The sequence below is a fragment of the Arachis ipaensis genome, chromosome B6, assembly GCF_059453495.1.
Source record: "Arachis ipaensis isolate K30076 ecotype BB chromosome B6, ASM5945349v1, whole genome shotgun sequence".
NCBI classification, from domain to species: Eukaryota; Viridiplantae; Streptophyta; class Magnoliopsida; order Fabales; family Fabaceae; genus Arachis; species Arachis ipaensis.
Window position 1 is genome coordinate 57,589,194 of NC_142441.1, and position 25,318 is coordinate 57,614,511.

At 37.8% G+C, this 25,318-nt stretch overlaps 1 non-coding gene across 1 annotated transcript; it reads right to left on the reverse strand.

Annotated features, from left to right (window-relative positions):
* Positions 1-331: 331 nt before the first annotated feature.
* On the reverse strand, positions 332-405 carry TRNAM-CAU (transfer RNA methionine (anticodon CAU)). Its single transcript has one exon. It is a non-coding gene; the product is annotated as a tRNA-Met (tRNA).
* Positions 406-25,318: the final 24,913 nt, after the last annotated feature.

The following is a 25,318-nucleotide window of genomic DNA, read 5'->3' on the forward strand; positions in this document are numbered from 1 at the left end:
CAAGCTAGAATGAGTATCTCTTAGATATCTAATACAGAGGACCGAGTCTGAGATATTAGAATCTTCGTGGTATAAGTTAGAACCCATGGATGGCCATTCCTGAGATCCGGAAAGTCTAAACCTTGTCTGTGGTATTTCGAGTAGGATCTGGGAAGGGATGGCTGTGACGAACTTCAAACTCGCGAGTGCTGGGTGTAGTGACAGACGCAAAAGGAGGGTGAATCCTATTCTAGTATGATCGAGAACCTCTAGATTTTAATAAAAATTGTTAGAGTTGACTCTGATAGTATCTCCCCCCCATTTCTTGAATTCCTGCTTTTATCAAAAACTGTTGTGGAGACGGGATTTGAACCCGTGACCTCAAGGTTATGAGCCTTGCGAGCTACCAAGCTGCTCTACCCCGCGTTAAAGAGAAGAATTGACAACTAATACAGAGTTATTAGACAAAGAGATTTTGGGGATCTAAAATTGGATGATCCATTTTGCTCTTTTTTTTAAAAAATTTATAAACAATTTTGTTCTTGCATTTAAAATCCCTAGAACCTGAAAAAAATGATTTTGCCATTTTTTTTTAGTTTTTAGTTTCGTTAAAATGGGATGAAAGAAGGCAAATGGATTTCGGGTAATAGCCGTGCCGTGACAGAGCATTTGGACCTTTTTCACAGAGAGGATGGGATGTAGCCATTGACAACGGTGATGCCTTACAGAAAGCTTGCCATGGAAAGGAGTAGGAATGATTGGATGAAGACAGCAGGAAAGCAGAGGTTCAGAGGAATGAAAGCATCTCTATACGCTTATCTGAAATTCTCACCAATGATTTACATAAGTATTTCTATCTTTATTTTCTGTTTATTTATTATTATTATTCGAAAAGTCCATAACCATTTGATATCTGCCTGACTGAGATTTACAAGATGACCATAGCTTGCTTCATACCAACAATCTCCGTGGGATCGACCCTTACTCACGTAAGGTTTTATTACTTGGACGACCCAGTGCACTTGCTGGTTAGTTGTATCGAAGTTGTGAATGAAAATGATTTATTAATGACGTGCGTACTGAGTTTTTTGGCGCCGTTGCCTGAGATCACAATTTCGTGCACCAAGTTTTTGGCGCCGTTGCCAGGGATTGTTCGAGTTTGGACAACTGACAGTTCATCTTGTTGCTCTGATTAGGTAATTTTCTTTTTGTTTTATTTTCAAAAAAAAATTTGTTTTCAAAAATCTTTCAAAAAAAAAATTTCTTTTCCTTCTGTTTTCGAAAATTATTCTAAATTTTTAAGAATGAATTCTAAAGTTTCAAAATGGTATGCTGAAGTTTGGTTGGCCATCAAGCTTTAGACTAACCTGGTATGATTCCTGGAATCTTGATTGAGGACTTTGAATTCATTGCTTCCTTTTCCCTATATGTTTTCAAAAAAATAAAAATATCTAAAAAAAAAAATAATAAAATCATAAAATCAAAAATATTTTGTGTTTCTTGTTCGAGTCTTGAGTCAATTTTTAAGTTTGGTGTCAATTGCATTTTTTTTTAAATTTATGCATTTTTCGAAAATTCATGCATTCATAGTTTTCTTCATGATCTTCAAGTTGTTCTTGGTAAGTCTTCTTGTTTGATCTTGATGTTTTATTATTTTGTGTCTTTTGTTATTTTTCATGTGCATCTTTGCATTCATAGTGTCTAAGCATTAAAGATTTCTAAGTTTGGTGTCTTGCATGTTTTCTTTGCATCAAAAATTTTTTGATGTTCATCATGATCTTCAAAGTGTTCTTGGTGTTCATCTTGACATTCACAGTGTTCTTGCATGCATCATGTGTTTTGATTCATAATTTTCATGTTATGAGTCATTTTTTATGTTTTTCTCTCTCACCATTAAAAATTCAGAAATAAAAAATATATCTTTCCCTTTTTCTCTCATAAATTTTCGAAAATTTGAGTTGACTTTTTAAAAATTTTTAAAATCTAGTTGTTTCTATGAGTCAAATCAAATTTTCAAATTGAAAATCCTATCTTTTTCAAAATCTTTTTCAAAAATTAAATCTTTTTCATTTTTCTTATTTATTTTTGAAAATTTTAAAAATATTTTTCAAAAATCTTTTTCTTAATTTTATCTCATAATTTTCGAAAATATTATCAACAATTAATGTTTTGATTCAAAAATTTCAAGTTTGTTACTTGCTTGTTAAGAAAGATTCAAACTTTAAGTTCTAGAATCATATCTTGTTATTACTTGTGAGTCAAATCATTAATTGTGATTTTAAAATTTCAAATCTTTTTCAAACAAATCTCTTTTAATCATATCTTTTCAAACTTTGATTTCAAAATCTTTTTCTAACTTCTTATCTTTTCAAATTTAATTTTCAATCATATCTTTTTAATCAATTTTCAAAATGAATTTCTATCATATCTTTTTAAATCTTATCTTTTTCAAAAATTTAATTTTAAAATATCTCTTCTAACTTCTTATCTTCTTATCTTTTCAAAATTGAATTTCAAATCTTTTTCAACTAACTAATTAACTTTTTGTTTGTTTCTTATCTCTTTCAAAACTACCTAACTAACTATCCCTCTCTAATTTTCGAAAATACCTCCCTCTTTTTCAAAAATTCTTTTTAGTTAATTAATTGTTTAAATTTTAATTTTAATTTTAATTCTCCTTTAATTTTCGAAAATCATCAACTTCATTTCAAAAATTAATTTTTGAAATTCCCTCTCCCTCATCTCCTTCTATTTATTTATTCATCTACTAACACTTCTTCTCACCCAGAAATTCGAACCCCTTCTTCTCTCCTGAGTTCGAATTCTTCTCTTCTTCATTCTCTTTCTTCTTTTCTTCTACTCACACAAGGGAACCTCTATACTGTGGTAAAAAGGATCCCTATTATTATTTTCTGTTCACTTCTTTTTCATATGAGCAGGAGCAAGGACAAGAACATTCTTGTTGAAGCAGACCCTGAACCTGAAAGGACTCTGAAGAGGAAACTAAGAGAAGCTAAATTACAACAATCCAGAGACAACCTTACAGAAATTTTCGAAAAGGAAGAGGAGATGGCAGCCGAAAATAATAATAATGCAAGGAAGATGCTTGGTGACTTTACTGCACCAAATTCCAATTTACATGGAAGAAGCATCTCCATCCCTACCATTGGAGCAAACAATTTTGAGCTTAAGCCTCAACTAGTTTCTCTGATGCAACAAAACTACAAGTTTCATGGACTTCCATCTGAAGATCCTTTTCAGTTCTTAACTGAATTCTTGTAGATATGTGATACTGTTAAGACTAATGGAGTAGATCCTGAAGTCTACAGGCTCATGCTTTTCCCGTTTGCTGTGAGAGACAGAGCTAGAATATGGTTGAATTCTCAACATAAAGATAGCCTGAACTCGTGGGATAAGCTGGTCACGGCTTTGTAGCCAAGTTCTTTCCTCCTTAAAAGTTTAGTAAGCTTAGAGTGGATGTTCAAACCTTCTGACAGAAAGAAGGTGAATCCCTCTATGAAACTTGGGAGAGATATAAGTAACTGACCAAAAAGTGTCCTTCTGACATTCTTTCAGAATGGACCATCCTGGATATATTCTATGATGGTCTGTCTGAATTAGCTAAGATGTCATTGGATACTTCTGCAGGTGGATCCATTCACCTAAAGAAAACGCCTGTAGAAGCTCAAGAACTCATTGACATGGTTGCTAATAACCAGTTTATGTACACTTCTGAGAGGAATCCTGTGAGTAATGGGACGCCTCAGAAGGAGGGAGTTCTTGAAATTGATACTCTGAATGCCATATTGGCTCAGAATAAAATATTGACTCAGCAAGTCAATATGATTTCTCAGAGTCTGAATGGAATACAAGCTGCATCCAATAGTACTCAAGAGGCATCTTCTGAAGAAGAAGCTTATGATCCTGAGAACCCTGCAATAGCAGAGGTGAATTACATGGGTAAACCCTATGGAAACACCTATAATCCTTCGTGGAGAAATCACCCAAATCTCTCATGGAAGGATCAACAAAAGCCTCAACAAGGCTTTAATAATGGTGGAAGAAACAGGTTTAGCAATGGCAAGCCTTTCCCATCATCCACTCAGCAAAAGACAGAGAGTCCTGAGTAGGATCCATCTAGCTTAGCAAATATAGTCTCTGATCTATCTAAGGCCACTCTAAGTTTCATGAATGAAATAAGGTCCTCCATTAGAAATTTGGAAGCACAAGTGGGCCAGCTGAGTAAAAGGATCACTGAAACTCCTCCTAGTACTCTCCCAAGCAATACAGAAGAAAATCCAAAAGGAGAGTGCAAGGCCATTGAAATGACCATCATGGCCGAAACCACAAAAGAGGAGGAGGACGTGAATCCCAGTGAGGAAGACCTCCTTGGACGTCCAGTGATCAATAAGGAGTTTCCCTCTGAGGAACCAAAGGACTCTGAGGCTCATCCGAAGACCATAGAGATTCCATTAAACCTCCTTATGCCATTCATGAGCTCTGATGAATATCCTTCTTCTGAAGAGAATGAAGATGTTACTGAGGAGCAAGTTGCCAAGTACCTTGGTGCTATCATAAAGCTGAATGCCAAATTATTTGGTAATGAGACTTGGGAAGTTGAACCTCTCTTGCTCACCAATGAACTGAGTGATCTGGATCAACTGAGATTGCCTCAGAAGAAACAAGATCCTGGAAAGTTCTTAATACCTTGTACCATAGGCACCATGACCTTTCAGAAGGCTCTATGTGACCTTAGGTCAGGGATAAACCTCATGCCCCTCTATGTAATGGAGAAACTGGGAATATTTAAGGTACAAGCTGCCAGAATCTCACTAGAGATGGCAGACAACTCAAGAAAGTAGGCTTATGGACTAGTAGAGGGCATGTTAGTAAAGGTTGAAGACCTTTACATCCCTGCTGATTTCATAATCCTGGATACTGGGAAGGAGGAGGATGAATCCATCATCCTTGGAAGACCCTTCCTTGCCACAGCAAGAGCTGTGATAGATGTAGACAGAGGAGAATTAATCCTTCAACTGAAGGAGGACAACCTTGTGTTTAAAACCCAAGAATCTCCTTCTGTAACAGTGGAGAGGAAGCATAGAAAGCTTCTCTCAGTACAGAGTCAAACAAAGCCCCCACAATTAAACTCTAAGTTTGGTGTTGAACTCCCATATCCATACTCTAAGTTTGGTGTTGGGAGTCTATAAAATTGACCTGATCACCTGTGTGGCTCCATGAGGGCCCACTGTCAAGCTATTGACATTAAAGAAGCGCTTGTTGGGAGGCAACTCAATTTTTATTTATCTAATTTTATTTTTATTTTTATTGTTTTTTCATGTTTTATTGGGTTCATGATCATGTGGAGTCACAAAATAAATCCTAAAATTAAAAACAGAATAAAAAAATAGCAAAAGAAAAATCACACCTTGGAGGAAGGACTTACTAGCGTTTAAACGCCAATAAGGAGCATCTGGCTGGCGTTCAACGCCAGAACAGAGCATGGAGCTGGCGCTGAACACCAGAAACAAGTATGAAGCTGGCGTTCAACGCCAGAAATATGCTGCATATGGGCGTTGAACGCCCAGAACAAGCATCACTTTGGCGTCTAAACGCCAGAAATGCATGCAAAGGCATTTTACATGCCTAATTGGTGCAGGGATGTAAATCCTTGACACCTCAGGATCTGTGGACCCCACAGGATCCCCACATACCTCCACTCACCTTCCCTCCTCATAATCCTATATCACCCTCTCTCTCTCCATTCACAATCATCCCTTCTGTTTTCCATTCACCACTCACATCTATACACCCAACCTACCTTCAAAATTCAAAAATCTCTTTCCCACCCAAGCCCACCCATATAGCCGAATACACACATCCCTCCATCTCCTCCATATTTTCTTCTTCTTCTAGTATTCTTTCTTCTTTTGCTCGAGGGCGAGCAACATTCTAAGTTTGGTGTGGTAAAAGCATAGCTTTTTTTTTGTTTTTCCATAACCATTGATGGCACCTAAGGCCAGAGAAACCTCTAGAAAGAGGAAAGGGAAGACAAAAGCTTCAACCTCCGAGTCATAGGAGATGGAGAGATTCATCTCAAGGTTCTATAGCTCAGTGGTAGAACATTTGACTGCAAATCAAGAGATCCCTGAGATACCTCAGGGGATACATTTTCCTCCACACAATTATTGGGAGAAACTAAGGGTGGAACATCAAAAGCACTCCATCATCCTTCATGAAAATAGAGAAGATCAAAGAGCAATGAGGGAGGAGCAACAAAGACAAGGAAGAGACATAGAAGAGCTCAAGGACATCATTGGTTCCTCAAGAAGGAAACGCCACCATCACTAAGGTGGACTTATTCCTTGTTCTTAAATTTTCTGTTTTTCGTTTTCTTATGTTAAATGTTTATCTATGTTTGTGTCTTTATTGCATGATCATTAGTGTCTAAGTGTCTATGCCTTAAAGTAGTGAATATGAATCCATCATCTCTCTTGAATGAAAAATGTTTTAATTACAAAAGAACAAGAAGTACATGGTTTCAAATTCATCCTTGAAACTAGTTTAATTATTTTGATGTGGTGACCATACTTATTATTTTATGAATGAATGCTTGAACAGTGCATATGTCTTTTGAAGTTGTTGTTTATGAATGTTAAATATGTTGGCTCGTGAAAGAATGATGAAAAGGAGACATGTTATTTGATGATCTGAAAAATCATAAAAATGATTCTTGAAGCAAGAAAAAGCAGTGAATACAAAAGCTTGCAGAAAAAAAAGAGAGAAACACTACAAGAAAAACACCCATTCGGGTACACTTGAAAAGTGTAGCTAAAAGTGAAAAAGAATGATGCCTTAGGCTACGGCTACGCTTTTTGGGCTACGGCTACGCTTTTTGGGGTGATTCCTATTCGGCCGTTGCCTATTCTCAAAGGCTACGCTTTTCTGCACCAAAGGCTACGCTTTTGGCGTTTGGGAATAGGCTACGTTTTTCAAGTGATGCTGTCCAGGACCAAAGGCTACGCTTTTCAGCTTTCATTTTTTCAGAATAGGCTACGCTTTTCAACCCTACTGCATCACTTGTAAAGCGTAGCCACATTGTATACCATAGCTACTTTTTATAAGCGTAGCCTTAGATCCCTCTTTTTTTTTTTTGTATACTATAGCTACTATATATAAGTGTAGCCTTAGGTCCCTCATTGTTTTTTTTTATTTTCTATATATATATATTCTAATAATTTTTTTTTCTAAAACCTAATATTTAGTAATATGATTATATATATAATCTTATTTTTTAAAATTAAATTAATCAAAAATTATAAAATAAAAATAAATGCATAATAATACCATAAAATATTCTTTAAATAATAAAAATTATCCTTTAACAAAATATATTTATAATGAACTAAAAATATTGGGATGATCATAAATGAGTATTCATACATCTCACACTAAATTAAACATACCCATATCAAAATATACATCAGTTCACTTAGAATTTACTACTAATAAACTATAAAAAACCAAAATATTGTATCCTACATAAGTATCTTCTAATAAAAATTATTAACCTTCTGATAGATGAGAAAAAAATCTTGTTCTTTAAATATCTTGTTCGACGGTCGTATTTGGGAGATTTCTGGTTCTTCATCTGCCTCAAATCTTGTTCTGTAGGTTCTGGCAACTACAAAAGAAAAAAATCAAAATTATATAACACTTACTAAACCCCTTAAGACTTAAATTTGAAAGCATACATAGCACAAAAATGGAAAAAAATGAAATTCACAAACAAAATCAGAAACAAGGTAAAGAAGTGTATATCATACCAATTCAATGTGACCCTGAGGGAAATAGAAAACTCTGTCTTGAACACAAGGAACATCCATTAATGGCCCTGCACACAGCCTCCATAGCTCTTTAAACAAATCATCACCAGCCCCATCTGCCACAAAACAAAACACAAACATGTTGAAAACTTTGCATGATTTTTTTCAGACCAAAGATGGAAAGTTTTTCCTCTCATTTTTGCATTAAGATCTTCCTTAGTAACCTCCATGTTCACAAGGCAAAAGGGTCATTCACTTCATATTGAAAAATTAAAGGAAAACATTAAAAATGAAGGGTCCCAACAACATTAGTGAATTGCTAAAAGAACACAGACATTACTCTTTTTCAGCTCAACACTCACATTAACCAAACATGATAACAACAAAACCACATGAAAATAAATAAATAAGTGGGAGATATTGAGCAGAGGAAGAGATATTATTAGATCCATTAAGACTTAAAAGAGTCAAATATCTAAGGTAAAGAGTCAACCATAGTCTCTTGAAACTCAGCTCCAATAAAAAGATTGTTATGATAGTGACGAATAAAAAGATTGTTATGCAAATCTGTTTTACAATTACACATGATGTGTAGATAGAGTAGTTGGCACTAAGAAAATTAGAGGAGTATAGCAAAATAGGGTGACATTAAAACATGCAAGGTTTTGATAAATTGGAGCAAATAAATAAGAAACAGAAGAATCTATTGCCAATATCTGACCTGCGATAGTGTCGTGCAGTTTCGATCAGCAGTGGCATTGATTAGCACCTGACATGTTAAGTAAGTGAATAAGTGTGAGTATCAAAATTTTTTAAGGTGGAGTTAATGTCAAAAATAAAAACCAGATGAGGCAAACGCTGCTTGCGGACTTGCTCCCAGTATCGTCAACTATTCCATCCAATGAGTCCCCTTGTTCATTCTGGCGTGCCTGCAAATTTGACAACTCTTCACTACATTTCTCTTGCTCTTCTCCATCAGATGTTGAATTCACATCAACTGCTTCAACTAGCAGAGATGAATTCTCAGAACTGAAAAATCTTTCTCCAGAATCTCCAATCTTGTCATTAACTCCCATTGTGCATTCAGATTCTCTAGATATTGCAATTACTGATGCTACATGTTTTCCATCAATAGATTCTGAATCAATATTAGTAAGAAAGCTAGAGCAATGCTCTTCTATAGAAGCCTCTTGCCTCCTAAGTTTGAAATTGTGTATAGATAAATTTTGTGGAGTTTGAAATTGTGTATAGCTAAAAACTAAACCTTATTTTACCTGGGAAAATGTTAACAGAGATAAGAGGTAAGAAGAAATTAATTCAAGAACATCCATTTATCTCATTCTCATTTTCATTTTTTCTTTTCACTTCACCGGCACTTGTTCAATATATTTAAGGTAAGCATTCAAAGCGTATTTCTCTCAGAAAATTACAGGGAACAGATAATTTCAAAATTCTTTTAACCCCCAAAAACCCAAAAAAATGGGACAAGCTTGGTTGCTATTGTTTGACAAAAGATTTAAGGAAATCTCCCTTACTATATTTAAGCTCACAACATGTAACGGTGGTGTATCAAAAAATGCAATCCCATTCAACTCAGTGCCAGTCCACTTGTGCAAAATAATTTTTGGACCAGATGCTATCAAGAGATGGCCCTGAAGAGAGGCCAAGGCAGATATAGCTCCTTTTAATTCCCTTGAGTACACCTCTGAAACCTGTGAAAATGAACATTTAATAACTGTCCAAAAAAAGGCATCACTCAAGGTTTAGCCAAGTGACAAAAAATTCAGCCAAAATTTGAGAAAGCAACCCCAAAGATACCAGAGTTTGAGGATTATCGGTATTTTTTCCTAAAGAGAACAGCAGGATACGTCCTCTAGCAGCCACTTCTCCTTGCACATAAGCAGTGCCAACAGCCAAAAGTGTTTCATTTTCTTTGGAGGATGTATTCTACGCAAAAAGAAAAATCACAAAATGGAATTAGTGAGGCCAAGCAGCTAAAAACATGATCTATTCTATTATCATATTCAGCACTCAGAAGGAAAATACAATTACCAGCAGTGTAACCATTCTCACTGTAAGGGCATTTTCAGAAGTTTGCATAGGAATTGTTGCCTTTGTTTGCCAAGGGCCACCAGACTTATCTAGCTCCATAATACGAACCTCAAATTCATCAACAGAATAAAAACAGTTTTATTCAACAGACTTCTCACTCTGATGGTTGGAATCTTGTTCAACTAGAGAAACAACTTGATTAAGTGGTTTAGGAACCTGGTTTTATATCAATAAACAGTTTTGATTACTTTCTGAAAAAATTAGCAAACTGATTAATATTTTATAATATATGAACTGAACAAGCTACAACACAACTTACTAAACAGGACACAATCTAGTGAAAATGAACCTGAGCAGGACTAGTTAATATGGTCTGAATGTTTGATTCTTAACACAAATGTTGGAAATAACAATAAATATACTGTGGTTTTTTTTTCTTTTAATGCATCAATCATAAAAAAAAATTCAACCACAAGGAATACTCATAATCATATTTAAGGCCTAATAAATAAAGAAATAAAAAAAGAAAAGAATACATCTATCTTACAGGAACTGAGACAATAAGTGGATATAGATTCTTCTCCGCAAAGTATGTTACTTGATGTGGGGTGGCCTTCAGTGGAATCTAAGGATGACAACAGATTAGAAAATTCAAGAAATAAGGGATTGTATACATGAGACAATAATTAGTGATGATGTCTTGGCATAATTAGAAATCAACCATATATCTTGGCAGCTTCCACGATGATTCTGGGCAGCTCCAGTGATGGTGGAAGACCTTCAGGAACAGCCAAACAGAAACGTTGGTTCCCGCAGCAGTAATGACAGTTACAGTAGCACAAGGAATCCGAACTCAACGAACTCAAGGGCAGAATCAGCTCAGGGCAGTGGACGTTGAATATGATTACGACGGCAATAGGGCAGTAGCAACTCACCCCCGCTAGTGGCTCCAATCGCAGCAACTCCAAATCGACGGCAGCAGCGACTTGAACGGCAGCGGCGATAGAAGCTCAGTGACAGTCGTGGCTCCAGCGACAAGCCCTTATAGCGGTGGCGACAGATCGACGGCTCAGGGTGAGGGAAGCTCGACGGTGCACAGCCACACGAGTACGACAGCGGCTCTTCGCAGCTTTGTTGGTGGTGACGGCGACGAGCCTGGCTTCGACGGCAGCGATCACGGGTAGCTCCTCTCGAATCTGTCTCTCTCTCTCTCTCATGTGCGACACGACGGCGGCATTCGACGGCAGGGAGGACGACTTTCCGCAGCTCTGAAGGAGACAATAGCTGCAGCGGCGCTGCGGTGGTGATGGCTGGGCAGGCCTTTCCTCTCCTCTCTTCTTCTCCCGATCCCTCTTCTCTCTACAGTGGCTGCTTTTGTTTGTTACGTTGAAGGAGGGTGAGGTTGCGGCTATTAGGGTTAGGAATTTTGGGAATTAGAGTTTTCTGAGTTAATTTGGGGGTTTTGGAATTTAGGGTTAGAAATTAGAGATGTTACAGTGAGTGGTGATGGCGCAGAGTCTTCTCTGGGTTGGGAGGGGCGCGAAGAAGGGAAAAATTAAGGTGGGGTTTTATGTTTTCATTTTATTTGGCTAAGTGTTTGTATGTGGATCATTTGTTGAAAATTGAAAAAAATTTTACTAAGTGTTAGACATTTGACTTGAGATACATTAGGCAATACTTTTAAAGCGCACCTGAAACTTGACAAATAGGTTACTCTTTAAAAGTGTATTTTTTGGTGTAAAAAGTGAACCCATAGCTTTTAAGATAAGGCTACGCTTTATAAGTGATATTTATAATACTTAAGGCTACACTTTTTAAGTGATGTCACAAATGTGTTTTCTATTCTCCTACAAAAAGGAAACACGGAGAAAAGCGTAGCCTATTCCTAGAATAGGCTACGCTTTTCAAATGTAGCTTAAAAAAAGTGTGGCTGAATGGGTATTTTTCTTGTAGTGAAAAGAAAAAAAAAGGCGAAAAAAAAAGAAAAAAAAAAAGAGAAAAAGCAAGCAGAAAAAGCCAAAAGCTCTTAAAACCAAAAGGCAAGAGCAAAAAGCCAATAGCCCTTAAAACCAAAAGGCAAGGGTAATAAAAAGGGTCCCAAGGCTTTTAGCATCAGTGGATAGGAGGGCCTAAAGGAATAAAATCCTAGCCTAAGCAGCTGAACCAAGCTATCCCTAACCATGTGCTTGTGGCGTGAAGGTGTCAAGTGAAAACTTGAGATTGAGCGGTTAAAGTCAAGGTCCAAAGCAAAAGAAGAGTGTGCTTAAGAACCCTGGACACATCTAATTGGGGACTTTAGCAAAGCTGAGTCACAATCTGAAAAGGTTCACCCAATTATGTGTCTGTGGCATTTATGTATCCGGTGGAAATACTGGAAAACAAAGTGCTTAGGGCCACGGCCAAGACTCATAAAGTAGCTGTGTTCAAGAATCAACATACTGAACTAGGAGAATCAATAACACTATCTGAACTCTGAGTTCCTATAGATGCCAATAATTCTGAACTTCAATGGATAAAGTGAGATGCCAAAACTATTCAAGAGGCAAAAAGCTACAAGTCCCGCTCATCTGATTAGAGCTATGTTTCATTGATATTTTGGAATTTATAGTATATTCTCTTCTTTTTATCCTATTTGATTTTCAGTTGCTTGGGGACAAGCAACAATTTAAGTTTGGTGTTGTGATGAGCGGATAATTTATACGCTTTTTGGCATTATTTTTAGTATGTTTTCAGTATGATTTAGTTAGTTTTTAGTATATTTTTATTAGTTTTTAGTTAAAAATCCCATTTCTGGACTTTACTATGAGTTTGTGTGTTTTTCTGGATTTCAGGTATTTTCTGGCTGAAATTGAGGGACTTGAGCAAATATCAGATTCAGAGGTTGAAGAAGGACTGCAGATGCTGTTGGATTCTGACCTCCCTGCACTCAAAGTGAATTTTTTGGAGCTACAGAACTCTAAATGGCGCGCTTTTAATTGCGTTGGAAATTAGCCATCTAGAGCTTTCCAGCAATATATAATAGTCCATACTTTGAATAAGGATTGACGACGTAAACTGGCGTTCAACGCCAGTTCCATGCTGCAATCTAGCGTCCAGCGCCAGAAACAAGTTGCAAAGTGGAGTTCAATGCCAGAAACACGTTACAAACTGGCGTTCAACTCCAAGAATGACCTCTCCACGTGTAAACTTCAAGCTCAGCCCAAACACACACCAAGTGGTCCCCGGAAGTGGATTTATGTATCAATTACTTACTTCTGTAAACCCTAGTAGCTAGTTTAGTATAAATAGGACTTTTTACTATTGTATTGAAGGAGGAGATAATCTTTTGATCATCTTTTGATCCTTTGATCACGTTTGGGGGCTGGCCATTCGGCCATGCTTGAACCTTCATCACTTATGTATTTTCAACGGTAGAGTTTCTGCACTCCATAGATTAAGGTGTGGAGCTCTGCTGTTCCTCATGATTTAATGCAAAGTACTACTGTTTTTCAATTCAATTCAACTTATTCCACTTCTAAGATATCCATTCACACCCAAGAACATGATGAATGTGATGGTTATGTGACGCTCATCATCATTCTCACTTATAAACGCATGCCTGACAAACACTTCCGTTCTACATGCAAACAAGCTAGAATGAGTATCTCTTAGATATCTAATACAGAGGACCGAGTCCGAGATATTAGAATCTTCGTGGTATAAGTTAGAACCCATGGATGGCCATTCCTGAGATTCGGAAAGTCTAAACCTTGTCTGTGGTATTCTGAGTAGGATCTGGGAAGGGATGGCTGTGACGAACTTCAAACTCGCGAGTGCTGGGCGTAGTGACAGACGCAAAAGGAGGGTGAATCCTATTCCAGTATGATCGAGAACCTCCAGATGATTAGTGTAACGACCCGCTTCCAGAACGTTATGATCGTACCGAAAGTAAGGCGTTACCAACCTGCTTTCCTTTATTAACTATTTACTATTAAGCCTTTAGTTCGATATCGCGATTCAGTTTATGGAAAATTCCAGAAAAATTTTGTTTTTTATTAATTAAAATCATATAGCAAACATTTCAAGTAATAATAATCACATAATTTTTAATAATAATATCTGTCATATAAAAGATTTCAAATAAAACTCAGATACAAATCATATCCATCTGCATAAAATAAAAACTAAAGCTACAAAGGCGAGGGAATTTTATGAAAGAAACTCAAGTCATAAACTTAACTCATAAATAAATGCTAGAATCGCCCGCAGCTTCAAACCTGTGTCACTGAAAAGGTGGAGGATTTTGGGGTGAGCACAAACCACACGTTCTCAGTAGGGAATGGGAATGCCGTAAAAGTAATGATTGACATGCAAATAATTAACTTTGCTTAATAAACCCTCTTTGTCAAACCCTTTGAAATACTTTTTAATCTTACTTTAGATAAATAGTTACTTTCTTTAGATTCCTAAACCCAAAACAGATCTCAATCACAAAATTTGACATATTAAATATCCTTCAGCCACATAATTGATTCTCAGTCACAACAAACAGTTATCAATCATCTCTATACATTCACAAACTACTAGCATCAGTAAGTAACTCAATTAATCACACAAACAAATCACAATAAAACAAACAACACAATCACAGAGAAGTAATATAAGCAAACACAACTAAATGCAAATGTACAACCAATATGATGCATGTCTGTCCTAAGCAGGCCATGAGCTCACGTGTCAGTTTACACCCTGCAGCCCGACATTAGCTAGGAACAAGTCCCAGATATGGCTTCCGTTTGTGTCCTTAGTGCATATGTGTCGGTGGTAAAAATACCACTCCTTCGTGACTACCGGCAGTCGGCGCAAAGCCCGACCCCATAATATACGCACAAGGGGAAACAGTGATCCTCAGTTCGTGGGCGTCCCCGAGATCAATTCAAAAACAAAACAGAGATCTTCAGTTCGTGGGTTATACCCGAGATCAACATACAACAATTCATAGGTTATTCCCGTAATCAATGATTATTAGTCCATGGGTTTTTCCCGCATATAAAACAAATAACAATCTATAGGTTTCCTCGAGATCAATGATCATTCAGTTCGTGGGTACTTCCCGATTTTAACCAATTATCAATTCGTGGGCTTTTCCCCATAGTTAAACAACTAACAGTTCGTGGGTTTTTTCCGCCTTTTATCACTTTTCATTATCCTTTCTAAAACGCAACAATCCACATATCAATTCGTCATTCTCTTTTTTCCTTTGAGTTCTTAACATTTTTCTTTAAACCTTTCTTAACTTTCTCAGGCATTTATCCATAAAAATCTTAACCATCAAACTAGTCATAATCTCTACTTTAGCAATCTTGACTCAAGCCAACTTTAAAACTATCTTTCAGCTTAGTTCTCTATCAAAGACTCAAGAAAATCATTTATTTTAAATTCATTAAACACTTTTCAAAACATAACCTTTCATTAGAAGTAATCAAATAAAACTTCCTCAAGTTTACTTATTTTCCAAAGATTGAAAAATCATCTCTCTTTACTATTCAAATTCAAATATTATAAATTCATCAAACTTCTAAACAGCAATCCTTTATTTTAAACCCAAAACATAATTCTTTTCATATTAATTCAATCTCAAAACATGGTTACTTTCTTAAATAATTTATTTTGAAAGTATAAACCTTTTCTTGGTAAATCGACTTCAAAGTAGAATAATTCTTTTCTTAACTAAATAAAACTTAAATAATATCATTTTCCAAATCCAAATCTTCTAAAATAACTTTTCAAATAAAACCTCAGATTTTATAAAATTTCGGCAGCATCTCCCCTAAAACTCGGACTTAGCCACCCTTACGGGTTCTCTCTTTCTCCACAAATCACCAGCCCTTTTCTCAACAATTTTCAAACGGGCAATTCTCAATCAATCAGACATTCACAATTCATAATAATTAACAAGTCAATCATACTCCATAATTCCAACTAATCCATCAATCCAACTCCAATCTCATCAATTCATATTTACTTTTCACATATCATAGAATCCTTTCAAAATTAAACTTAATCAACTAGTAATCCCAAAAATCATCCTTTCATAATTCAAATTTTTTTTAATGTCATTTACTCTTTAGTAAAGTTACTATTTTGTTTTAAAAGTCAAATTTGAAGAGAATGATTTGGTAATCAAACTTCAATCTTTTAACCATTCTCAAACTTAATTCTAATTAATTATAAATCAACTTTAGCAACCATCAAAGCCAATTCCAAACAGTCGTTGTCAGTATCACAGCTGTTCCGTTACATCAGATAACTAAAAACAACAACAAGCACTTATTCTTAATAATCAAAATACAGCCACAACTTAGCCAGAATTAATCTTATCAATTAATCAATCACTCATAGCAACAGAACCAGTCACAATCACAGCCTTAATCTAAACTCCATTCATCAATTATCAAAACATTAGATTTTTAATAGTTAGCTCAACAGTTTTCGGTTTAATAAGTAACATTAAATAAATCATTCACAGCCCCATTTCAACTAATTTCAACCCGTCACAAGTCCATTTCATAGCCATTCCAATATACTAAAATTCCAATTCAATATCAAACAATTCGAAATAACTCACTCAAGATCAAAATCTCAGAAAACTCATCACATAAAATCAGTAATTCAAAATATAATTTTGATGCACGAAAAACTTGTCTCATAACAAATTTCCTTCGGCAAGTGTACCGAATTTGTCGTCAAGTAAAAACTCACAATAGAGTGAGGTCGAATCCCACAAGGATTGATTGATCAAGCAACTTTAATTAGAGGAATGTTCTAGTTGAGCGAATCAGAAATTTAGTTGAGAATTGCAGAAAATTAAATGGCGGAAAAGTAAATGGCAGAAAGTAAATTGCAGAATCTTAAATGGGAATGGGGGAATTGCTCATAAATGTAAATGACAGAAATTAAAGAGAATGGGTAAGATCAAAAATGGGAGTTCATTGGGCTTAGGAGATGTTGCATTCTCCGGATCAATCTCATTTACATCTCTTCCTCAATCAATGCACTCATTGATCTCATTGGCAATCTTAAGTGATTGAATTACAATTTCTTGTAATTGAATCTCTCAAATCTTGATCAATAGCCAATTCCTTGGTCAATTGCTCATGAGAAGAGATGAAGTATGGTCACTGATTATACCACATGCATTTCCCAAACCAAGTATTGAGAGGATTATAGTCACATATCCATCCAAACCCAATTTGGTCCAGCATGAGAAAGCATTTCTAGCTTGATCTCTTCATTCCTCTTCCAAGGTTCAGAAGAGATCCAAGTATGAATAGTTTTTTTTCCAAGATCACTATCCAATTGGATGAAGATCGAAAGCTTTCAAGTAAAATCAAGAGAAAAGATAGAAGAAGAATAATGAAAACTAGTATTGATCCATCAAATTACAACAGAACTCCCTAACCCAATGAAAGGGGTTTAGTTGTTCATAGCTCTGGAAAATGAAAAAAAAGATGGAGAATACATAATGAAAACTGGAAGTGCAGAGAAAGTAAATACAGGAAGTAGTTCTATGCTATTTTCCAACACCCGGAACTCCCTCAAATAATTCAAAGCTACTCCTATATATACTACTCTTTTCTTCTTCTAGTTGGTTCTTCAAGTCTTGGGCCTTTGGATCTTGAGTTTGAAGCAGTTCTTTTCTTCATTTGGGCTTGGCTTTACTTGCAGAGAGAAAGTGTAAAGTGGGCAGAGACTTTAGCTCAGGGCGTTAGGGGTGTTAACGTTTAGTGAAAATATGAGTTCAAGAATGTTAGTGACAATCAACTTTCTCACTAACGTTCCTAAGTAAAAGCCACGTTAACTTCAATGTTAGTAGCACAAACGTTGCCACTAACGTTGCCTCTAGGTCCTTCGCACACGTTATTGGGGCTTAACTTTCCCAATAACGTTGAAAAGCCCCCCTTGCTCCTACGTTAGAGCCCACGTTAACTTAGTTAACGTGGCTCTTTAACGTGGGCTTGCCATCCTTCGAGAACGTTAGTGACACTCAACATTGTCACTAACGTTCCAATGTGCCCCCATGTCTCACGTTAGAGCCCTTGTTAACTTAGTTAATGTGGCTCTTTAACGTGGCATTGCTTAGCCATCCCCAACGTTAGTGACAATGTTAAGTGTCACTAACGTTGGCTCATCTTTTACTCATCCACGTTAGCTTCCACGTTAACTAAGTTGACGTAGGAGTTAACGTGGCTCATAGTGGCTTGTGTGGCTCCTTCCAACGTTAGTGACAATGTTGAGTGTCACTAACGTTGGCCATCACCTTCTTCTCTCACGTTAGCCTCCACGTTAACTAAGTTAACGTGGAAGTTAACGTGGCTCCATGGGATTGTCTGGTTGCTTCCAACGTTAGTGACAATGTTGGGTGTCACTAACGTTGTCGACCACTCTTGCCTCTTCACGTTAGCTTCCACGTTAACCAAGTTAACGTGGGAGTTAACGTGGCATTGTGCACTTAGGCAAACGTTAGTGACAATGTTGAATGTCACTAACGTTTGCTTCTTTTCCCCCTTTTAACGTTAGAGGCCACGTTAACTAAGTTAACGTGGCCACTTGTGAGTATTGGCCAACGTTAGTGATAATGTTAAGTGTCACTAACGTTGGCTCAAATTCCCTTCTTCACATTAGAGTTCACGTTAACTTAGTTAACGTGACTCTTAACGTGGATAATGATGGCTTCGAGAGCGTTATTGGCAGTCACTTTTCTCATTAACTCTGCAAGTTACCTCCCATTCCTTGCTTCCTTTGGTCCTGAAATCAGGCAATAGAGTGCATCAAACTTCTAGTCCAAGTCATGGGTAATGCAGCATACAATTTGTCACTAAACTCATGCAAAATCCTCATGAAATCATGTAAAATACACAATGTATGCTTGAATCCAGGTGTAAGTGAATATCTACCCAAAACTAGCTTATTTCCTAAGAAAATGCATGAAACTACCCTAAAAATAGTAAAGAAAAGGTCAGTAAAACTGGCCAAAATGCCCTGGCATCATAATTCACAACACCAAACTTAAAGCTTGCTTGTCCCTAAGCAAGTACTGGAACAAGAGAATGATGAATGGGATGCCAAGAGAAATGAGTCATTGTTGTGGAAGTTATGTCCCTGGTTTTATGGTGGTTTCATGCATAGCAACTTAGGTTCATTCCTAGCTTTCAGACCTTTATCATATCCTAGAATACTCACTATGATTGCATCCCATGCAACTTTTATTTATTGATCCTTTTGCTGTTATTTCAGGGCATATTGGTGTTCTTCAGGTTAAGTGTTCTGTAAGGGGGCAACTCTTTAAGATAAGCTTTCAGCCAACACTCCCAAACCAGTTGGTTCAAGGTGTTAGGTGTTGAGACACCCCTAAGGACTTACTCCCTCAAGTCTCTCCCCCATACATACACACCACAGGCATATAGTTTATTTATTTTCTTTTCTTGATGCCTTGGTGTCCAGCACCTCTTTGGGTTACTAAATGTTCTGTGGTGAGGGTTACTCTTGATAGTGGACTTTCAGCTGATAATCCCGAGTTAGTTAACCCAAGTTACCAAGTGATAAGGCACCCCTAAGAGCTTATTCATCCAAGTAGATCCCTCACACAGGAACACCACAGACACATGCCTCAAGATTTAAAACCATTGGTGCCTAGCCTTATTACATAGTCTTTTTCTTTTATTCCTCAACTTTGATTGTTCTTTCCCTTTTTCTTATTAGGATCTTCTTATTTATCTAGTCTCATGGGGTGTGTCTCAAGTATAGTATTCATGATAGATAGTTGTCTTCCCTCCTTATGGTTGAACCAACTTAGCTAACTTATGATCCCACCAAAATCTCATGAATGCATTTCCATATTATGAACTCCACTCTGGTCTTTTTTTTAAAAACACACTCATTCTCTTTTTCATCTGATTTCAAGGGACAAACATACAATTAAGTAGGGAGATGATGTGGTTACATAAAGACTAGCACACAGAGACTTTTTTCAATACCAAAAACTTAAAAGACAGAATTGAAAAAGGTTTAAACATAACATGGAAGCAAGTTCTATTTCATACAAGATCTTCCTTATTGAAAACATAGAGAAAGATGGAACAAAGAAGGAACTCCACCACCTTTTATACTTGTGGATGTCCATGCTCTCCTTCTTGATTGCTTGTGCTCCCATTTCCCTTGCCTTTTCCAAGCAGCTTCTTCCAGAAACCACCATCTTCCATCTTCTTCTTGAGTGTCTCCTTTTGCTGTTTCACATTCCTCTCTTCTTGTTCTACTAAATATTTTTGGACCTTATCATATGTAGGGATGGCATAGTGTAGCTGATGCATATTACTGGACATGTAGTTCAACTTGGCTTGAGTGTTGACGTGGAACTCCTCCCGATGTAGTTGTCGTCCTTCATTAAGTACAGTGAACTCATTGAATGCTTTCATCTGGGCTAGTTGTCGCTGATTGAGTTTCTGCAAATGCTTATCTTGACGTTCTTGCCTCTCGGTAACTTGGTGGATGGTTTGAGTGAGCTGGGAGTATTGTTCCTGTTGCTGCTCCATTTGTTGTTTCTTCCACTCTTCTTGTTGGCTCATCCAGTTCAATATTTGCTCTTGTCCTTCCATATGTCTCATCCCCAGATCTTCAATAGCTCTTAGAAGCTGATTCATATTCAGATCGGCTGGGTAAGGATGCTCTCCCTGTTGATATTCTTCCTGATGAGACTCCTCTTGGTGAGTTCCTTCCCTTGCTTTTAGTTTCCCTATTTGTGGCCTTCTTTGTTGCTGAGCAGGTGTAGTATAGGCCATACACTGGGTTTTTATTAGCCTCCCTAGGTTAACCCAGTCTGGATTACTATCCTCAAAGACCACCTTGGCCTTTGTGCACAATCGGAGAATGGTGCTGGGGTACCAAAGCCTGGCACCTGATTCAAGCTTCTCAGCTGAATCTTGAATTCCCTCAGCTATAAGTTCATGCACGTTGATTTCTCCACCTTATACTAGGCAATGTACCATAGTTGCTCGATTAATATTTACCTCTAAATTATTTGCAGCTGGGAGAATAGACCTCCTCACGAGTTCAAACCACCCCTTGGCTTCTGGGCTAAGGTTTCCCCTCTTGATGAACCGGGGTCTCCCATCTCCATACCTCTCCCAGTCAGCTGCTATAACACAGATGTCAGTCACTATCTCAGTGAGCTCATCATTGTCTTGGCTTTTACTTATCCTTCTATGATAGCTAGGCTCATCAAAGTGTGGTGATTTCAGGTGAAGAGTTCTTATTATAGCATTTGGACTAAAGTCTACCTCCTTTCCCTTTACATAGCTTTTGAAGGTTGGGGTTCTGATTTTGTCTTCTCTGACCACATTTGCGTAGAACTCTTTGATGAGGTTTGCATTGATCTTCCCCTCTGGATTGGTGAGCAATTGCCACCCTCTTTCTTCAATCTTCTCCCAAATCTGTGGGCATTCGTCTTCATTGATTTGGAAGGTTAACTCGGGCAGTATCTTTTTGAGCTTTATCCGCTCAAATTCTCGTTCATGGAAGGCAGTCTTGAATCTCTTCTCGTCGAAGGGAATGTTCTCTGTTGGTTCCTTCCTCTTCTGCCTCTTGGAGTTTGATGATGCCATGAATGAAGTTAAAGCAAAAAGGGTGTAGTGAAGGGAAGAGATGTAGGGTTTAGAGAGTGGGAGGTTGAAGAATTGGTTGCTGGAAAGTGAAGTGCAAGGAGTATGAATTTCGAATGTGGAGATGGTGTGAATTTGATTCACTTATATAGAGAAGTGATGAAGAGATGAAAGGTGTGGATTGATGGGGTTGGTGTATGATGAACGGATGGGGATGTGTATGGAGTAAGCACGAGGATTCTCAATTTTATGATGGAGTTGGTTCGCTTTCCAAGTTTGTTCTTCCTCCAATGTTGCATGGCAACCATTCCCAATGCATTCCCCTTGAGGCACGTGTGTAGTGCCCTCTTCATGAATTGGCCGAACCTTTCCCATTAAATTATCCAATCAATCTCTTTCAATGTTCATTTCCTTTCCCTATAAAGATAAAATAAGAAAAGTAAGAATTATCACAAAAAGAAATCACTTTATATTCTTACGGCTAAAATAATAAAGAGATGAAAAGATGAGATTGTTTATTCATGAACTCCAACTAACTAACTAACTGTGTATCCTTATATACATTTTGGTGGCACCATGGGGTGACACCAAACTTAGTTTGGAGCACTGTGATCAAAAGTCTTGTTCAAAGCTCCAAGACTAGCATGCTCTCTGTTGCATTCATGCTTTCTTAGTACGCTTTAAACACCAACCTTGTTCTTCACTATATACTGCAATATAAGGACTTCACCGAGTTTGGGTTGGAACTCATGAATATTGACTTATTCAATAATAAAAGCTAATAAAACATGGGTTGCCTCCCATGAAGCGCTTCTTTAGCGTCACTAGCTTAACGTTTCCCCTTCATCAGGGAGGTTGATAATGCTTCAAGTCCTCCCCTCTTGCCTTGGACTTATATCTATTGGTTGTATCAATGATCTCTACATGCTCCAAGGAGAGAACTCTGTTAATAGTGAAGACCTTTGGTAACTGAGATGGTACAGTTGGGAGGTCAGGTGGGATATCTGGGAAGTAGGCTGAGATCACTTTATCTCCTGGAGAGAAATCTTCCGTAGGGATCTTCTTGTTCCTCCACCCCCTTGGTACCTTCTTCTTTGTCTCTTTTGATGCTTCACTGCTCTTGGCGACTTCTTCTTCTAAGTGCATTTTGTTGTTGTCTTCACATGCCTCTGGTGGTTTAGGTTCCTCCAGCTTCTCCTTGAGCTGTGACGATTGCTGTTTGCCTTGTTCATCATTCAGTGGGGTTTTCGGATGCGTTGGTGGTGCCTCAGTGCTTGTTTCCTCTGTCAGCATCTCATTATGATCATTGCTTGATTCTTTATTTTCTTGGTCAGCTTCTTGGGAGAGTTTGAAGATATTGAAGCTGAGTTGTTCATCATGGATCCTCAATATTAGCTCCCCTCGCTCCACATCTATGAGTGCTCTGGCTGTAGTTAGGAATGGTCTTCCCAATATGATTGGGTGAGTGTGACTCTCTTCCATGTCCAAGATGACAAAGTCTATTGGGAGGTAGTATTTCCCAACCTTTAACAACACATTTTCCACCACCCCTATTGCTTGTTTTTGAGTTTTGTCAGCCAGCCTGATGACCACATCTGTGGGCAATATCTCATTGATCTGCAGTCTCTTCACCAGGGCTAAGGGCAATAAGTTGATGCTTGCTCCCAAATCGCAGAGTGTTCTATCAAACATTGTTTCTCCTATGGCACAGGGGACATGAAAACCCCCTGGATCTTTTCTTTTCGTAGGCAACTGTGGTTGAATGAGGGCACTGCACCCCTTGTTCATCACTATAGTCTGGCCTCCCTTGAGTGAGCTTTTCCTAGGAAGCAGCTCCTTCATATACTTGATATATGCAGGCATTTGTTGGATAGTCTTGATGAATGGTATGTTCACATGCAAAGATGCAAACAAGTCAAGAAATCTTGAGTATATTCTCTTCTCCACAGCACCATTGAGCAGTTGGGGAAAAGGTGCATAGAGTCTCAGCAGCTCCTGTTTTGATATTTCTGGTTCTTGGTATTCTTTTTCCTCCTTCTCTATTGAGGTATCTTCAGGTTGTTCTGACAGCTTGCTTGGCTTGTCCTCAGTCTCCTTATCACTTATAGTGACCATCTTGCAATCTTCCCATCTTACTTTATTTGTTTCACCTCTCGGATTCTTCTCTGTGTCACTTGGGAATCCATCTGTGGGTTTGGGAATTTGCTCAGAGAGATATCCTACTTGAGATTCCAACCTCTTGATTGTGTCTCCCTGATTCTTGAAACTGGCTCGCACTTCCTCCTTGAACACCTTGTTGTCTTGGATATCCTTGTATATGCCTTCAAGTAGATTTTCAATCCTTGGGATTCTTTCATCAAATGATGATAGGTTAGGTTGAGGAGGGTTGTTCTGGCCTTGATATGAATGTGGAGAGGTGTTGTTATTGGGATGTTGATATGGTCTAGATGTGAAATTGTTTGGATTTGGGCGTCTTTGATCAAGGCTTTGGTCTTGTTGATTTCTCCACCCAAAGTTTGGGTGATTCCTCCATCCAGGGTTGTAATTCTTGGAGTATGGATCATGGTTCTGCCTAGGTAAATTCCCAATGTAGTTGGCTTGCTCCTGACTACCCTCTGCTTCTTCATTCACTCCTTCTTGGGTTGTTGATGAAGTGGAGATTGCTGCTACTTGGTTTCTCTCCATCTTCTTGGTGAGGTCAGCCAGCTACTGGGTAATGAGCTTGTTTTGGGCCAACAGAGCATCTACATTGTTTAGCTCCATTACTCCTCTTGTGTTCCCTCTTTCGGAAGCATAGAAGTAGTCGTTCTCTGCTACTGTTTCAATGACATCTATAGCCTCCTCAATGGTTTTCTTCTTGTTCAAAGATCCTCCGGATGAATGGTCTACGGCCTTCTTTGACTCAAAAGAGAGCCCTTCATAGAAAATGTGCAGTTGCACCCATTCGTTGAACATGTCAGGTGGACACCTCCTTGTCAGGTCCTTAAACCTCTCCCATGCCTCATATAGTGTCTCACCATCTTGTTGCCTGAAGGTTTGGACCTCAGCTCTTAGCCTATTGATTCTTTGAGGAGGGTAAAATCTTGCTAAGAATTTGTTCACCACGTCTTCCCAAGTTGTCAAGCTTTCCCTTGGGAAAGATTCGAGCCACTTGGATGCCTTATCCCTGAGTGAGAATGGAAATAAGAGCAGTCTATAGGCGTCAGGGTGAACACCATTAGACTTTACTGTGTCACATATTCTCAGGAAAGTGGTTAAATGTTGATTTGGGTCCTCTTGGACACTTCTTCCGAACGAACAGTTGTTCTGCACAAGGGTGATGAGCTGTGGCTTCAGTTCAAAATTGTTGGCATGGATGGTTGGCTTTTGAATGCTACTTCCACAGTTTCTTGGTTTTGGATTGATGTAAGAGCCTAAAACTCTTCTATCCTTCCCAGCATGATTTGCTCGACCTCTTCCGCCATGGTTGTGAGCCTCTTCTTCATGATGGTTTTCTATGTTTTCTTCCATGTTTGCTTCAAAGTATTCCTCAAAGTGTTCCTCCTCTTCTTCAGCACCAACTACACGTTTGTCTCTTGCTTCCCTCCTTAGTCTAAGGAAGGTTCTATCAGGTTCAGAATCAAAGGAAGTTGAAGCCCCGCTTCTTCTCCCTGTCATACAACCAACAAGTACAAGCAAAGAGAATAGATACAGAAAGTATATCTGTCAGAATTACTGTTAGTGCGAGTGATGCAATATATCAAACAGTTAGTGGGTTAGTGAGATGAAATGTAAATAACAGAAAAAAAAGTAGGGGGAAAGGATGAAATTAACTAAAACAGGAAG